The following is a 19297-nucleotide window of genomic DNA, read 5'->3' as shown; positions in this document are numbered from 1 at the left end:
ACCAACACAAGACAGGCAATCAAGAGGATACTTCATCAAGGCACATCAGCTGCAAGCAATAATCTAGGCAAAAAGAGGGTAATGCCAAAAACTATGTAGAATCCAATGCAGGTGGAGGATAAAGTGAATTGGGCTGATAGCAGTGAGCATTGTTCAGTTTGTGGCCACAGACCAATCCTTATTTGGAGACAAGAAAAACATCTCACTATGTGAATAATGAGAGCAGGGAGAGTTGGGAGTGGGAAAGGTTGATAGAAGAAAGACAGGATAGACTCTTAGTTCCCAGGCAGTGATAACAGCACAGAGTTTACTTAGTACTAGAGTTTACAGAATGTTTTTCTTTTAATATCAATATTGTAATTGATTCTTGTATCATCCTTGTGGAGGTTTTTAGTCTCTTTCTACAAACTGTAAAATTGACTCTCAGAGAGATTAAACCAAATTTGCCCCACAGCACACAACTAACACATGCAAAAGTTGCCATGTAGAAGCCAGAGTTGCAGGATCATCATTAAATCACCTGTATGTGCATTCTTTCACCCTACAGATTATACAAATAGTTTACGTTTTGTCATGTTCACCTAGAATACTAGCTGATATAGGATGAAGGATAAATGAAAAACATATGACCCATGTTGAAGGTCATGAAATAACTCAAATAGATGTTAAAAATACTCCCTTTAGCCCAGTGCTGGTGGCGTATGCCTGTAATCCTAGCTACTCAGGAAGTTGAGATCTGAGGATTGTAGTTTGAAGCCAGCCCAGGCAGGAAACTCCATAAGACTCTTATTTTCAATAAACTACTCAGAAAAAGCTAGAAGTGGTGCTATGGTTCAAGTGGTAGAGTGCTAGAAGCTCAGTCATAGTACCCAGGCTCTGAGTTCAAGCCCTAGAAGCAACACAGATTATGTGTTTGTGTGTGTATGTGTATGTGTATGCTCAGACATAGAATCTGTGGTAAATTAGATGGCTTTAGGTATGCTAATTGAGAGAACAGGTTAATATTGTTCCTCTAAATTAAACTGCATTTTCCTTATTTCATGCTTTTTTCCTCACATACATTAATTTTTTCTTTAGGAAGTATGAGCTCTTAGCAACGAAGCATGCCTATATCTTTTCATGTTTGGCTGAAAGGAACAAATAGCCTTTGGTTATTATCTCCAGCTCAACCCAGTCCCTACCATGACACTAGGAACATGTTATTTATTCACATGTGCTCATGTGAGCTGCTCCTGGGGCTTGAATTCAGGGCCAGTATGCTGTCCCTGAGCTTTTTTGCTCAAAGCTGGTACTCTACCATTTGAGCCATAGCTCTACTTATAACTTTTTAGTGGTTAGCTGGATATAAGAGTCTTGTGGACTTTCCTGCACTGGCTGGCTTCAAATGATGATCCTCAGATCTCAGCCTCGTGAGGAGTTAGAATTACAAGTGTGGGCCACCTGAACATTTAAAAAATACTTTTATACATTAAAAAAAATCTTTTTTTTCAGAGAGTTCTCCAGCTCTAGACTAGTGCTCAGATGAGGTGAAAATAACAAACACATTTTGCCTGGTAGCTCTTCACCACCACATGAAGCCTTTCTTCATGTATCAAAGACATCTTTGATAATATTGTTTGCATTTGAATCTCTCAAATCCATTACTGTTTCTCTCATCCTATCATATGGCAGAAAGTGTCAATAATTCAACTTGCAATGTCCTTGATATCTACTCACATTCATAGAGCTGTGGTGACAACTGTCATCAGCACAAGGATAAACATTTCATATTTTTAACACTTCAGAGGCATGGAAACATTTATTCATTCATATCTATTCATTTAGAATCAGGAGGATGCTTCACACCAGTTTACTTTGTTTCTTTATTAGGTAGTTATATTTACAATATTGAGAAATCTGAATCAGCGATCATACTCTTAGCATGACATACCAGGACATATATTGTAATTAGCCAAACTGATTTGAACTGATACAAAGAACTAAGCAGTTATCTGGTAATTACTCTAACTATAAATTATAACTCAATTTGTAACCAATTTGTAACCTCTAATTATTTGCAAATTTCCAAAAAAATTCTATTTATTACACTCATAAGCTGAGATTATTTGAACCACTAGTTTTATGTCTGAAGACTATTTCAGGATCCAACGTCCTACGTGGATAGGAACATCTTCTACATGATTCCACAGAAGCAGCTACTTCTTGTTTCGTTGAGAAGTTGGAAGAGTTCTAGTCCACATGAACCTGGTAGGATTTTAACTCTTGATAGGTACTCCCAATTCTTCCTGCAAAGATAAAATAGATCTATCTTCTCTTCAACAGGACAGAAATTTGCTTAACAGGCAGGAAAACTATGTCCTACGTGAGCCTTCTTTTGTCTGGAGTCAAGAACACCAGTTCCCTTCAGTATTCCCAAAGAGATGGCTATGACCTCTAGATCCCACAAATTCATTGGTAAAGAACTCTTTGAGATAGTGTGGTCCAGAATTGAACACCACCATCAGATCTGACCCAAGCCAAAAAATCCTACTACCATATCCCTGTCCCAGACCTTGCAAGTTGATAAGCAAACTAGGGCAACCACTGAGGGAATCAGAACACAAGATCCTGAAAATAAAATTAGATCTACCTTCTGGCTCTCCCATCTCACTTGAGCATATATCCAAAGGAGGGTAAGTTAATATACAAGAAAGATAAATCTTAGAAATCAGCATACAAGAAAGACACCTGCTTGAGGTTCTCTTAACCAAGCCCTTTTCTCTTGCTTCAAAACCAATGCATAGGTTTTAGACTTGTCTCATAGCAATGCCATACTTTAGGTATGGATTTATGCTTTTGTGTAGAAAACTATCCAAAAACTTACTAACTTAAAACAACACAATTATTTTCTTCTTTCTTCTTTTCCTCTGTGTGTGCATGTGCGTGTGTGTGTGTGTGTGTGTGTGTGTGTGTCCAGTACTGGGGCTTGAACTCAAGGCCTCATGTTTTCACTTGGCTTTTTAACTCAAGGCTGGCACTCTACCACTGGAGAGACAACTCTGCAATAGGCTGTTTTGCTGGTTAACTGGGGATATGAGTCTCCCAGACAGACTTTTCTGACCTGGCTAGCTTTGAACCATGATCCTCACTCAGATTTCAGTCTCCTGAATTGCTAGGATTATAGGCATGAGCCTCCAGCACCCAACTAAAACAACATAATTCTGCCCACACAATGTAGTCATCATCACTTACCACTTACCTCAAGGGCCTTATCAATGGCTAGATCAATACCAAAACACACAACCCCCATTCCTCTGACAAAGTCCTGGCAATCAACTTCAAAATCCATGGTGACTTTTTGAAAAAAAAAATTAAAATTCTCAATCTATCATCTGCAGCTGTGTTTAAATGTTATCTTGTGAAGCAAGACCTGTGACTGAGAGAGCAAAATCTGATCTCCTTAGTAAATTTTTATGATGTAGTATTTTGGGGGGTTTTCCCCACATGTTTTAAAATTTTAGCTCTATCTAGTTCCCACATATGAGAGAAAACAGGTGCCTTTTGTCTCTTTGAGCCTGACTTACTTCACTTAACATATTTTTTCCACAGACATTCCTTTGATGATACAGTACTTTTGTGAATATACAAAGAGCTCACTGGTAGTTGCTCACGTACCCATCCCACTAGCAAAGGAATCTTACAAATAGTCCGTGAGCTGTCATGTGGCTTTTATCTAGTGAATGATGTGAGCTGAAGCTCATCTGAGCATGTTTCAACAACACTTCGTTCTACTCTTCCAATTCATGCAGTAAATGCTTTGGCTAAGTCTTCCTGTCAAAGATGAAAAATTCCTAATTTTGGTCAATGCTATTGTAAATTCACCATGAAACTTGTATGCTGGTAGGGGGAGGTTGACAGAAGAGATCCAATTGTGGTGAAGTATTAAAAAATAAACTACCAAGCATGGTGGCTAGGGTCATGGTCCAAGGCTAGCCCCGGGGGGTGGGGGCGGGGGGAGTTGGACCTCAAGAGCCTATCTAAAAAAATCAACTGAATCACAAAGAGCTGGGATGGTGGAATTGGTAGAATGCATACTTGCCGAGCATTTGTGAAGCCTGAGTTCAAACCTCAATAATCACACACACAATAAAAGAAAGGAAACAGTAGATCATGTTTGGAAGCTGGACCCTTATCTTAGCTACCAAGGAGTCTGAACTCTGAGCACCATGGTTTAAAGCCAGCCTGGGCAGAAGAGCTCTTCTAAGAGTACTTCTTGATCATGCAATTTACTCCAGCATCCAAAGCTACATTTTCTCATGTTTTCCTAGTGGTGAACTACCTGCTGATATTTTCTCCATAACTTCTCACCGATTTTCTGCCTCCTTCCATCCTAGAAGGAAAGTTGGCTCACCATTGGGTTTCCATGGCATAGACTGGAATGAAATTGATACTCAAAACATGTTTGTTTGTTTTATTAAGTAAAGGTTCATATTGTAAATGAAAGGTTTTGAGCTTTTAATTCATATGACTAATTTTGAGATGAAATCAGCTACATGAATAATGATGAAAATGACAGGTAACATGAAGATGAAAATAGCAGGAAAGGGCCAGGCACTGATGGCTCACACCTGTAATCCTAGTTATCTGGGAGGCTCAGATAGGAGGATCCCATTTCAAAGCCAGCCCAGGCAGTCAAATCCAGGAGACACTTATCTCCAGTTAACCAGCAGAAAACTGGAAATGAAGCTATGGCTCAGGTAGTAGAGTGCAAGATGTAAGTAAAAAAACTGACAAGGAAAGACACTGAATTTAATCTCAAGTGCTGGCACAAAATAAACAAACAAATCAATAAAAGAATATATAATAAATAGAATGTAATACTACAGAACAGAACAGACAGAACAGAATGTAATAGAACAGAACAGAATAGAATAGAATAGGGAACTCCATATAGGTGTCTCTAGACAAAGATGGAATGTACCATCTCTCATTTCCTTCTAGTCAAATGCTCCTTAAAAGATCTCATTTACCCAAATCTATTCACAGGTAGGTACATTTCATAAGCACAGAAAGTTTCAAGAAAGAAATGTACTGTGTGTGAAAATCACCATTACTCTGATTCTTTCAATCAAGATAATCATCGATCCAGCATCCATTTGTGATTCGGTAACCATCCACATGACCGTGGTGACTAGAAGTCTCATTTCTCTGAAGCTGATCAGAATGGCCAGAGGTTAATTCCTCCTTTGTAAACCTTCAGCTGAAGTCCCAGATGGCCATTACAGAGGATGCTTCCAGTGACAATTGTTTTCCTGCTTTCTTCTTCTATCGCCAAATATGATGGCAGTTACAAGAAAGAAAAAAAAAAACTAATCTTCCAGAGAATATATCCCTGCTCAGACTGGATGTTGACTTAATATGAAGCCTGAAGAATTTCTGTTAGGGTTTGCTCAAATTTTTCATTCTTTTGTCAGCCTAGAGAATGAAAAATACTTCCTCTCTTTCCCATCATGATTGAAGAGAGGCAAAGACGTAGATCCAGGAATTCTAACCTGTAATTGTATACTAGCATAATGGAATGGAACATTTAGTCACATAATAACTGCATGTTTTCGCAGATTACTTAGTAATTTCTTTTAAATGATCAAGTTACTTTAAACATAATTACCACGTTACCTGACATTTTATTTTCCCCTCATCTCCTTCTGGCTCCGCGGAAAATAAAATAATGTAATCTTGCTGTCATGAAAATCCATTTGTCATTGTGCAGGTATCTGGCAAAGAGAGCTGGGTGTGTTAGTGCTATCTTCAACATGATCGGGGGGAAAGGACACACTTACACTGTAATTAATGGATAAGTTCCTGCACAGTAACTCATTTTGTAGAGAATGAAAAATATGTTGATCATTAGAAAATCCAACAAAAACCTTCCTTTCGTTTATCGCCGTGGTGTAGGGTTTCACATGAAAATACCACTTCCTTGTACATTTTCTTGTATTTGCTCTCTGGATGTCAAAACCATCTCATATTTAAAAAAAATAATTTGACGAGACTATTACATGATGAAGAAGCTTTCCAAGTTGAAGAACGGCTTGTGAAAAAAAAATCGCTTTTATTTTTTTTTAACCTGTGAATGCGAAGTGGAATTTAGCATGAAAAGTCTTGGAGCTACTTCTCAAATTCCTACAGACAGCAAAGACTACTGTAATCCAGTTTCATTTGAATTAGGGGCCCACAATCCTCTTCTAGAATGGTTTTATTTTTCATACTTAAAGTGCATTTGCCTTCTGTGAAAGCCTGTATGAAATTAGACAGGTCAGGTTTGATTCTCTTTGTTTCTTTGTCTCTCTCTCACACTTTTGTTTCTGTGTTTGTGCCAATGGTGGGGCTTGAACTCAAGGCCTGGGCAGTGTCCTTAAGCTTTTTTTTTTTTTTTTCTCAAGGCTAGTGCTTTAACAGTTGAGACAGCACTACTTCTGGCTTTTTCTGAGTACTTTATTAGAGATAAGAGTCTCATGAACTTCCTTGTGCAGGAGGGCTTCAAATTTCAGTCAGATTTCAGCCTCTTAAGAAGCTAGGATTACAGGCATGAGCTACAGTCACCCAGTTGCTTTTATTTTTGTATTAAAGAGAATCCTTTTTCTTTCTTTTGGAAGGTAAATTCTGGCAATGATGAGTTTCTAGATGTGTGGTTTGAACATATTACTTGTTAGATGGTTTAATCGCTGGAAGGCTGGGATTTATGAAACTAAAACTTTGTGTTCAAATCCTATCTGGACATGTCAGATCCTCTTTGCGGGTTGCCATAGGTGCTTAGGGATGAAGCCAGCCATGCCATACAAACATATATAGCCACAAGAAACTGCAAGAAAGAAAGAAATCAACACAGACTTATCTGTAGCTGAGAGGAAGTCTCAAACAGGTTATTTATGTCAGAATGCAAACAGGTTATTTATGTCAGAATGGGGATTTCACCCCCATTTCACCCCCATCTGTGAGCACAGCATTATGAAAATATTGAATAATATCAAGATGAGACCTTTTCAGGGCTGATCAATATTTCACCACTTCAACCAAACATCATCAGTAACTCTTGCCAGATTTCTATATGCACAATAAATCATGATTTCAGAGATGTGCCCAGAAATGAAACATTTCCCATAGGAACTGCTGTCAGAGCTTTGATTACTACCTGTGATGTTTACTCCAAAGGCTTACCCACAGCTCCTCTTGAGAGCAACACACTGATAAGTAGGAAGGAAGATGCATTTCTAGAAACTTCTGACAGCAGGCATGCAAGGTGATTTCAGGTCTCACTCTAGATGGTCTGGGCTGTGGATAAAGATTGTGCTAATCTCTGGAGACAGCACAACATTCTTATGCAGCAAGAACCTTGACTTTTCATCCTCAGTTTCTCCAATTTCTTCTCTTCGAAAGTTTTGCTCAGCTTAAGACCCTCACACTCTGTCATGGATCCACTGACCTACAGAGGTTCTTTATTGCTCAAAGGGCAGGAAGCAAGCATCTTGTTCAAACTACCTCTGCCAATGCTTGCTAACTGGCACTGTATGTATATGCGTGGGAGAGAGGTATGTGAGATAGAGAAGAGAGAGATTGAGAGATTTATTTGGCCACTAGGCATTCTTGCTCCCTGCTGGAACTTTAACTACTTGAGCCATTTGCTGGATATTTTGGGGATAGTGTCTCACAAACTTTTTTGTTCAAGCTGGCTTCAAACCTTGATTTTTCAGGTCTTAGCCTTCCTGAGTAGCTAGGATTATAGGCATGAGACACTGTTACCTGGCTTGCTTTTATTTTAAAATTATCAAGTTAAGCTGGGTGCCAGTGGCTCATACCCATAATCGTAGCTAATCAAGGGGTTGAGATCTGAGGAACATGGTTTGAAGCCAGCTGGAACAGAAAAGTCTATGAGACTCTTTTGTTCGGTTAACCACCAGAAAACAACAGCTAGGATTCGAGCTATGGCTTAAACAGTAGAGCACTAGCCTTGAGCTAAAAAGCTCAGAGATAGTATCCAGGCCCTGGTTTCAAGCCCCAATACGGGCACAAGAATGAAATGATCAATTCAGTGTAATTCACTATCCTTTTCTTGTAACATAAGATCCTAACAACATCCCATCAATATTGATTTGTGCAAATTCATATAATCATCAAAACTTGGTGGCAAATCTTTTTTTATTTAATTCTATTGAGAACAGCATATAAGTATTTTTGTTTTGTGTTGCTTTTGGTAATGATGGTTGCCAGTGCTTGAACTCAGGGCCTTGTGCTAGCTCAGCTTTCTTGCTCAGAGCTGATATTCTACCACTTGAGCCACAACTCCAGTTTGGCATTTTGCTGGTTATTTTGCTGACTTTGAACCATTATCCTCCAGATCTCAGCCTCCTAAGTAATTAAGATTACAGGTGAGTCACCAGATCCAGGTGCTAACTTAATTTGCTAACATTGATTCTTTAAAAATTTTGTTGTCCTCATACAAAAGCGAGATTATTTAAGCTTTTGGTACTTCCCCTAATAATTCGTCTCCTTCCTTCCTTCCTTCCTTCTACCCCCTCCCCCTCCCCTGAAACAGTCTTATTATAAAGGCCTAATTCCAGGCTGGGCTGGAACTCATTATGTAGACAATGATGCCTCAAACTCATGATTCTCATGCTTCAGCCTCTGGAATGCTAAGATTATAAGTATGTTCTAATATGCTTGGTTTCAATGTGTGTGTGTGTGTGTGTGTGTGTGTGTGTGTGTGTGTGTGTGTGTGTGTGTGTGTGTGTGTGTGTGTGTGCTGGTACTCAGGCTTGAACTCAGGGCCAGGGCTCTCTCCCCTAGCTTTTTTACTCAAGTCTGGTATTCTACCACTTGAGCCCCACTTCTACTTCCTCAACTTGTGATTTTTGAGTCTATATTTTGCTTTTATCCTTTTTATTCATTCTTTCATTTAGTTAATGTTATTATTCTTTTGTTTTATCTAATCAGTTGTTTACATATACATAGTTATTTAAATTCATAGGCTGAGATGTATATGGTACATATTTAAAGTTATTCATATGTTTCATTCTTCCTGGCATCTCAAATTTTCCATTTTGGTTTACTTTTCTTTACCCTGGAGTTTATTATTATTCAATTTCTGCAACAAAGCACCTGAAAGTTGTCACTTTGGGCTGGAGGATGAATAGCAATTTCCTATTACAGTAAGGCCACTCTTGGAACAATAGATAAAGGTTTGTTAATTTTGTCCTTTTCAAAGAGACTGGTTTTGTTTTCATTGATTTCTCTATTATTATTATTGTTATTGTTGTTGTTATTATTATTTTGCCAGTCCTGGGACTTGAACTCATGGCCTGAGCACTGTTCTGAGCTTCTTTTGTTCAAGGCTAGCACTCTGCCACTTGAACCACAGTATTACTTTCAGCTTTTTTCTGTTCATGTGGGACTGAAAAATTGAACCCAGGGCTTCATGCATGCTAGGCAAGCAATTTACCATTGAGCCACATCCCAATGTTAAGACTTTAAATTTCTTTTTATTTTTGTGTGTGAAAATACTGTCCAGAGGGGTTACAATTACATGGGCAAGGTAATGAGTACATTTCTTATCAAGCATTGTAGTCTCCTCCTTTGTTTACCCTTCCCATCCCTTCCCATCCTTCCCCCCCCCCCACCAAAGTTGTAAAGTTCGTTTTCGACATAACAACTTGAACATCTCATTGTTGCAATGGGTCCACCTGTATCGCTATTTAAATGATTTGTTTTTTCCCTTCCCATCCACAAATTATACCAACATCAAATACAGTGAAAAAAGGATTAGATAAGTTGATGTTAGGGAAATGAACCATAACATATGTATTCAAATGTTTTTTTCTTTCATGTGATTGTTTCTAACACATTTATAAGATTATTTCTTTGTTGCTTTGTATGTCCCTCCCCTACGGTATAACCTCTGCTTTCACTGTATTTGATGTCGGTATGAGACTTAAAAACTTTTAAATCCAGTTGAATCACAGTATCTTTTGTTTATAGACCTTTGAAGAAGCCACCAATTAAACAATAACATGACACTATTTCACTGGAGATTATCAGTGGTCAGACTGGATGGTTTTATGCTCCTATCTATCTAATAAGAAAACCCAACCATCTACACTAAGAGACCACAGCAACTGCATTCATTATCTAACAAAAAGTTGTCCATGTCATGCTGAATCCCTCCTTCTGGAGGCAGCCCCAGTGGCTTCAAGCAGTGTTGCTCACAAAAGCAACTTCGAAGGAGTTCTGGGGAAAGTTTTTGCTAGTAAAAGGCTCAAACTTCTATTAAAACAATGCTTTAAAAAAATTCTCGCCCCTCCCTCCTCCCTCCAGCCAGTCCTGGGGCTTGAACTCATAGCCTAGATATTGTCCCTGAGCTTTTGTGCTCAAGGCTAAAGCTATACCACTTGAGCCTAGCTCCATTTCTAGCTTTTTAGTGGTTAATTGGAGACAAGAGTTTCACAGACTTTCCTGCCCACTCTGGCTTTGAACTGTGATCCTCAGATCTCAGCCTCCTGAGTAGCTAGGATTACAGACCTGAGGAATCAGTGCTTGACATTTGATATTTCTTGAAATGAATCATCCTCCAGACATAGACAGAACCCAAATTTCATGGGGAACTAATCCATTAGCATCTGATACAGTATTTCCCCTAGACATAGTTGCCACCACAAAATACTTTAGGAATGAAGTCCTAAACAATAAAAATGTATCCAATCTCACTTGCTGTGAGACATGATGCAATTTGGGCAATTTAGTAACTTTCTGGATGTTGTCACTTTTGTTACAAGTATGGGTGGCAGATGCTGGAATGTTGGAGAACTTCATTAGAAGGATTTTCTTTAATTAAATTAGCTAGCCACAATGCTACTTTGGGGAGGGGAGTGTCATTCAAGACAGTGTCCAGACATAAAGCTAAAGCAAAAGTGAAGTTTGGCAATGTGGCATTACCCTGGGCCAAAGCACAGACGGCTTCTTTGAAGCTAATTGATCAGAAAATCCAGCTGGGGCTCTGAATTTTACCCTTATGCCACTTTGTGGACACAGCTGCCACTTAGAAGCTAAGTCTTTTAAAAGTTGATGAGCAATCGGCATAAGATTGGGAGTCCTGTACTAAATAAAACTCTCCTGCTGGAATCTCACCTGTAATCCTAACTACTCAGAAAGATGAGATCTGAGGATCACAGGTTTGGAGCCAGTCAAGGCAGTAAAAAGCTGGAAGTGGAACTGTGGCTCAAGGAGTGGAATACCAGCCTTGATTGGTGAAAGATAAGAGATAACACCCAGGCCCTCAGTTCAAGCCCCAAGTGCCAACACCAACACAACAACAAACCCACCTTTCCTAACTGTGCATTGCTTATCAGATACATATCTTGAGCTCCATTACAAAGTTGATCCATTCTTGTAAATCCTTTAAGACATCAGAAGGAAATTGCTAGTTTTGGAGAATCCCGTGACAATAAACCCCAAATCACAGCAGCTTCATTTGAAATTTCTTTTGGTTTGGATTATTTGGTGCTGGGAATTGAACCTATGGCTTACTCATTGCTAAGAAGGAAGTACTCAACCACTGAATTACAACCCAGTTCATACAACATCCAGGACGGAGTGGCTCTTTTGACCACTTATACAACAAATGTATGTTTGGCTCTGTCCTCACTGAAGCCTTAGAGTGTTAGGGTTCAGAGTTCTCCACTTGAATGCAAGTGTCCAGTCATCAAATAGACAAAGAGGAGCACAGAAGATTCCAAAATAGACCCGGTGTGAGTGACTCATGCCTGTAATCTTAGCTGCTCAGGAGACGGAAATATAAGGTTTACAGTTCAAAGCCAGCCTGGGCAGAAAACTCCAGGAGGCTTTCATCTCCAATTAACTACCCAAAAAATGCTGGAAGTGGAACTTTAGAGTGCTAGCTTTGAGTGAAAAGCTAAGGGACAACACTAGGTCCAGTTTAATCCCTAGTATTGATGTGTGTGGGTACACATGCATGCACGTGCGCACACGCCCCCCCCCCCCCATCCCCCACAGATTTCAAAATAGGCCAACCCCAGAAATAGATCTATTATATGACTGTTTCAGAACTCAGTCACATAGGTAGCTAATCACAAGGAAATGTTTGGCTACACTGACCAGGAAGGAAAGGAAAAACAATTCACTGAACATATAGCAGATTTTAGCAAACAATATTCTCCAATTACCAAAAGAAAATGTTTTCAGAGCCACTTTTCTAAATGAGGCTTTTTCATAATCTTCCTCTAATCTACCCAAGTTTTCTCTCTGTAATTTAAGCTTTAAGCTCTGTGTGTGTGTGTGTGTGTGTGTGTGTGTGTGTGTGGTGTGTGTGTGTGTGTGTGTGTGTGTGTGCAAGCGCATGGCATTTCTGGGGCTTGACCCAAGGCCTGGGAGCTTTCCTTTAGCATTTTTAAGCTCAAGGCTCATGATCTACATCTTAAGCCACAGCCCTTCTATCTAGTTTGAGTTTAAGAGAAGAAAATAGAGTTAAATACCCTGGTGGAAGTGATTCACACCTGTCATCATAGCTACCCAAGAGGTTGAGATCTGAGGTGCACAGTTCAAAGCCTGCCCAGACAGAAGAGACCATGAGACTCTTATCTCCAATTAGCCACCAAAAAAGTCAAAAGTGAAGCTGTGGCTCAAGTGGCAAAGTGCTAGCTTTGAGTGAAAAAAAAACCTCAGGGACAAAGCCCCAGCCCTGAGTTTGATGTCTAGGATCAGCACAAAAACAAACAAATGAAGAAAAAGCAAAAGGAAATAGAGTGTTAGTTGTAGGATGTCATTATCCATGAGCTTGAGAAACCAACTACCTTTGCATGGAATGTGCTAAGTCTAAGATACCACTTACTTATTCTCTCTCTCTCTCTCTCTCTCTCTCTCCCCCTCCCTCCCTTCTTCTCTCTCTCTCCCTCTCTTCTTCTCTCTCCCTCCTTCCCTCCCTCCCTCTTTTCCTTCCTTCCTTCCTTCCTTCCTTGCTTCCTTCCTTCCTTCCTTTCTTCCTTCCTTCCTCCCTCCTTCCCTCCCTTCCTTCTCCACCCCTTTCTTTTTTACACCACTTATTAGCCAAACACAAAAAAGTAAGAACTGCAAAATAACTTACCTTGGGGCCCAGCTTTTGAACAAATATTCCTTGTCCCTAATGTTGAGATTGTCACCTTTGGGGTTTGATGTCCAACTCTTCTATTTTGTGTTGATTCAGATTTCTCCAGGTTTTAATTATGTTCACTTACTTTTGCTGTTTAATAAAAACAAGAAACTACCATGTACAATATGATCCAATACTTTAAAAATTCTCAGATTAAATAGTACCGTAACAAGCTGGCATCTCTGATTATATTTTTATTTTTTAAAACCTAGATTGAAGCAAGATACCTTATTCCCAATGACTTTGAGTTCAAATGCTCCTGCATGTAGAATGTTGAGCCAAAAAAATTCCCAAGGAACTGTACTATTTTAACTTTATTTCCCTATTTTTATTCTTTTTCAGAACTATTGAATGGTATAACTTAGGTAGGCAAATATAAAAATGGAACTATTTTCCCTATCATTTCTTTGAGTGGGGGAGGTGGGGTGGAGCTTGGGGCTTGAATGCAGGATCTGGGCACTGTCCCTGAGCTTTTGCTCTCAAGGCTAGTGTTTTACCACTTGAACCAGAACTCCACTTCTGGCTTTTTGGTGATTAATTAGAGATCAGAGTCTTACAAACTTTCTTGCCTATGCTGGCATCAAACCGCAGTCCTCAGATCTCAGCCACCTGAGTAGCTAGGATTACAGGTGTGAGCCAGAAGCTTTTGAGACCCTATCATTAATTTTTATTAAATCAGTCATATCTGAGAACGACCATATGAAAAGGAAATAAAACAGCTACAGTGAAACATTGTTTTGTTGTCCTATAGATATTCTCATTATATCAGCAATGGATCAAGCAGTTTAGTAAATTAGAAAGTGATAGATGGTATCAAAGATACCATCAGATTAAATATATATATTTTGGGGTTGAGTAGCAAAAATGATCATCATGGACTCACAAGATAGGACAACTGTATTTCATCTAAGTGTATATTTTGTATCTTTCAGTTTGCTAATGAAAAGAGATGATTTGGAAATGTTACATCACCATTACTTGGAAGTACTTTCAATGGCACCAGAAAATGGATTCAAGTTAAATATTAGAATATTTATATTAATGAGTCAAAATTCAGTTACTTTTGATCAAATTTTATAAAGTAATGAAAATTTGACTTTGCATGAAGTATTTTAAAGGGAAACGAATTTCTGCAGAGGTTCAGAGTTAACAGCAGAGTTTAAAAATAAGAAGTTTCAATTGGTCAGTGGAGGAAAGAGTGTGAGACCAAGCTTTGGCAATATGTATCCTACCTTTACTGTTTTGTTTTAGTAAATACTGCACTATTAAAATAGTGGTAATTTTGGCTCTCATGTACAATTATGCATGAGTTATATTTTCTGAACACTTGCTTTCCCCTCAGGGAAATTCATAAATTACCTGTGACTCCAGCTTATACTGGCTCATTCTGAAATGCTGATCATGTCCTGGAAGTCAAGAAGAGAGACTCATTACAATGTATTTCCAAGAAGATGAGCAACGGCAGTATGTATACCTGTAGTCCTAGTTACTTAGAAGCCTGAGATTGAGAACTGAGGTTCATAGCCAGCCTGGGCAGAAAAGTCAGTGAGACTTCTTATCTCCAGTTCAAGCCCCAGATTCAGCACAGTAAGTAAATACCTGGACTTTCTGACTTATTCTAAAAGATATCACATAGGATGCAGATAGAGAGACGTAGTGTGGGAGGCCTGGGGAGGAGGTGGAGAGATGGCATATCTTCTCCAGATATCACACACTTCCAAAGCTCCCCTGTGTCCAGCTGTCTAGAAGCACTTCAAACTCTGTCCTTTTGGTCTTGGATGGAAATTTCCTTGTGTCAACAATTGAAACAGGAAGAGAATACAACTGGATAATACAATGCATGTGATTGGCTAGTCAACTGGATAGATAATCTCTGCTAGGCCTGGTTGTTTAGATCTTTCTTGGCTTGTTTGTCTATGTACCATTCCTCTCACCAGGGTATTGAGTGGGTCCTCTATAAATTGAAGACATTCTAATGACCATTAGACAAAGGAATGATGCTGAGTTCCTTATGGCCAGGTAAAGGGAGGGGACAATTAGAGTTTCTATGATCTGCCTTAGGGAAGAGAAATTCAGAATGAAAGACGAACATTGTACCCCAAGCTCTGCTTTCCAATATCCTAAAAGACATTCCTTCCCAGGCTTATGCATGGCGTGATGGAAACGAGGTCATGGATGTTCTGAAGTGAGAATTAAAGCCAGGCGCTGGTGGCTCATGCCTGTAATCCTAGCTACTCAGAAGGCTGAGGTCTGAGGATTGCAGTTCAAAGCCAACCCTGGGCAAGAAAGTCCAAGAGACTGTTATCTCCAATAAACCACTCAGAAAAACAGAAGTGGCACCATGGCTTAAGTGGTAAAGCTCTCACCTTGAGCTGAAGAGCTGAGGGACAGCGCCCAAGCCCAGAGTTCAAGCCCTACAACTGACTTTAAAAGTGAGAATGAAGAAGCTCTTTTTCTCTCTCCTTAGGTGTTCCCTGCACTATCAGTCAGAGAAATAAGTAAAAATATATACTATATACTATGTTATACATGATATATTATATAAACATATAATATGTAAATATTATATAAATATATAATACATAATTACCTTACAAATATTTATATAAACATATAGTTATTCCAATATCTGTGTGTGTGTGTGTGTGCGTGTGTGTGTGTGTGTGTGTGTGTGTGTCTGTCTGTCTGTCTGTCTGATCTCAGGGCCAGGTAGTTACTTCTTTACCTTTTTGCTCAAGACTGGTGCTCTACCACTTGAGACAACTCAACTTCAGGCTTTTTTTCTTGGTTAATTGGAGGTAAGATTGTCTCAGATTTATTTACGAGGACAAATCAGCTCTAGGCTGACTTCAAAGTATGATCCTCAGATCTCAGCTTCCTGAGTAGCTACAATTATAGGCGTGAGCCACCATCGTTTGGCTTCAAATAACATTTTAATGAAACATGATGGTAAAAAACAAACATGAATTTTGTTGCGAAGATATTTCAAGCATTATTCATTTGCTACCACACAGTTAAAAGGGAATTTGTCAGCAACTAGCTTTCCAACCTGATGCACTGAAGCCTCTATGCATAGCATAAATCCCAGGAGACTACAATCTAAATTCTGGAGAAAACACTGGAAACACACAGCTGACTCAGTCTTCAATGAAGGTATTAAAAGCAAAAACATCTTTACTCTCCATCTAGGAATTTGAGCAGATGTTACTTATTTAGCATCCATGGTCCAGAGCCCTGCTTTTGGGTCTCCTGCAGGGGACCGGGATGGGTGGCCTGTCTCTGGTTTCTTTCTTTCTTTTTTTCACTTTTTGTAGGGCTTGGATTCAGGAACTGGCCACTGTCCTTTGCCTCAAGGCAAAAAGAGCCACAACTCTACTTCCAGCTTTTTGCTGGTTAACTGGAGATAAGTCTCATGAACTTTCCTGTCCCAGCTAGGTTCAAACCAGGATCCTCAGATCTCAGCCATCTGGGTAGCTAGGGTTAGAATCCTATAGATGTGAGCCGTTGGTGAAAGGCTTCCATCTTGGGCATCTGAGGAGGATCATTTACAAGTGACTGAGGACAGCATGCTGCTTTGCTTGAACAGAAGCACCTGACCACTTTGGGCTGGATAAAAACAATATGGGGTATGTTGAAGAATATGCAAGTACATGTTTCAAAGATGCCATGGGACCTACAATATTAGAGACAGAAGATGATCACATGGAAATTAATAGCATAGTACTAGGGGAATAAATTTTAAAAATGTTCTCAGGTCTCCATGCCTACAACTGGAAACTGTGGAGTTGAGGCTCAAGTGGTAGAGCACCAGGCTTGAGCAAGAAAACTAAGAAACAGCGCCATGACCCTTGGTTCAAACCCCAGTACTGGCACAAACACACACACACACACACACACACACACACACACACACACACACACCACTCTAAAGAGTGGGAAAAAAGTAAAGTGTCTCTAAAACATCTGGCTTTGAAAATTTAGCCCTGCTGAAGCAAAGGCAGATGACAGTACCTGGCTATTGTTTCTGGTATTGTTTTTGTTAATAATTAAATGCCAACATCAAAGTTAGAACTGCTCTGAACTAACTCACAAAGCCACTTCAATCCCTTAGGCTTATCACCTGAATGAGACAAAAGCTTTTGAAAACATGGGGGGGGGGGGGACGGGAGGGAGAGGGAGAGGGAGGGAGGGAGAGAAATGATGGAAATCATTATTTACATGATAGCTTGGTCCAGTTGTGTTTTGCCTCTGGTTTTCTTTTATGTCTCTTGATCAGTTGTCTGTGGTTTGGGAGTCATGTCTTCCTGGCTAGGTCCTTGATGAAAAAAGTTGCTCCCTAGAAACAATGGAAGAATGAAAGAAGGTATGCCTGGGCAAAATGGGAGTCACTAAGAAGAGACCGTTAATTCCAAAGAAAACACCTTGAGTCTGTAGGAGTCACACAGAGGGCCAGGCACAAGTGGCTCACTCTTGTAATCCTGATTACTCAAGAGTCTGACATCTGAGACTCAAGATTTTAAGCCAACCGAGGCAGAAAAATCTAAAAGACTCTTATGTCCAATTAACTAACACTGATAGTGGTGGTGTAGCTCAACTAGTAGAGCTCCAGCCTTGAGTTAAAAAACTAAAGACCTGAATTCAAAAGCCCCCCACCCCCACCCCTCCACACACACACCCCTGCAGAGGTGAAAGACTCTTCATACTCTTAGAGTGTGACATCAACTGTGTAATGACACCTCCATGTATGACAGAGGTCCCGGATGATTCTAAGAAAGCTGAAACATTCTGATTGTCTAATGACAGTATAATTGTCCTCCTGTCTCCATATCTGGATGTATTCTTTTTTTAATGTTTTTTATTGTAAAAATAGTGTACAGAGGAGTTACAGTAACATGAGTAAGGTAATGAGTACATTTCCTATTGAGCATTGTTACCTCCTCTTTTGTTTATCCCCTACCATCCCTTCCCTCCCCACCTCCCTACCTCCCCCCCAAAGTAAAGTTCATTTTCAACATAGTGTCTTGCACATTGTTATAATGGGTCAACTTGTATCCTTATTTAAGTGTTTTGTTATTTCCTTTCCCCTCCTCAAATTAGAAAAATGTATATACAAGATGCAGGGCACTGACATCAAATACAGTGAAAACAGGGGTTATACCATGGGGGAAGAACATACAAAAGAAACAAAAAGTAAATCGCATAGTACATTTTAAATACATTTAAAAAATAGCAAGAAACTTTCGTCTTTCGGCTCGGGGGAGGCAAAGGTGCAACTTTCTTCGGTCGCCCCGAATCCGGGTTCATCCGACACCAGCCACCTCTGTCATGCTGCCTAAGTTTGATCCCAACGAAATCAAAGTCGTGTACCTGAGATGCACCGGTGGCGAGGTCGGCCCACGTCCGCCCTGGCCCCCAAGATCGGCCCCCTGGGTCTGTCTCCAAAACAAGTAGGTGATGACATCGCCAAGGCGACAGGGGACTGGAAGGGTCTAAGGATTACAGTGAAGCTGACCATTCAGAACAGACAGGCCCAGATAGAGGTGGTACCTTCTGCCTCTGCCTTGATCATCAAAGCCCTAAAGGAGCCACCAAGAGACAGAAAGAAACAAAAAAACATTAAACACAGTGGAAACATCTCTTTTGATGAGATTGTCAACATTGCCCGGCAGATGCAGCACCGATCTTTAGCCAGAGAACTTACTGGAACCATTAAGGAAATCCTGGGCACTGCCCAGTCTGTGGGGTGTAATGTTGATGGCCGCCACCCTCATGACATCATAGATGACATCAACAGTGGTGCAGTGGAATGCCCGGCTAGTTAAGAAGCACAAGAGGAACTATTTCAATAAAAAACATCAGATAACCAAAAAAAAAAAAAAAAAAAAATAGCAAGAAAAAAACTGTTGTGTTCCTATCTTGGGGTTCATTTTACTTGACATCATCTTATCCGGTCATATGTACATAGCTTTTGACCTTTTCTGCTTGTCCTAGACTTATACTAGTTATTGCAAAATAAGGGGCCTATGTTTCTTTGGGACTGGCTTACTTCACTTAATATAATTTTTTCCAAATCTTTCCATTTCCGAACAAATGGGCCGATGTCATATATATATATAAAAATAT

At 39.7% G+C, this 19297-nt stretch overlaps 1 pseudogene across 1 annotated transcript; it reads left to right on the top strand.

Moving 5' to 3' along the window:
• Positions 1–18423: 18423 nt before the first annotated feature.
• LOC122112662 lies at positions 18424–19037 on the top strand (annotated as a pseudogene). The gene has a single exon (XR_006148248.1). The product of XR_006148248.1 is annotated as a 60S ribosomal protein L12-like (transcript).
• The last annotated feature ends 260 nt before the right edge of the window (positions 19038–19297 follow it).

Source organism: Dipodomys spectabilis, unplaced genomic scaffold, assembly GCF_019054845.1.
Source record: "Dipodomys spectabilis isolate Male_0828 unplaced genomic scaffold, ASM1905484v1 ptg000095l, whole genome shotgun sequence".
Taxonomy (NCBI): domain Eukaryota; kingdom Metazoa; phylum Chordata; class Mammalia; order Rodentia; family Heteromyidae; genus Dipodomys; species Dipodomys spectabilis.
The sequence above is the reverse complement of the archived record's forward strand: the minus strand, read 5'-3'. Positions and strand labels throughout refer to the sequence as shown.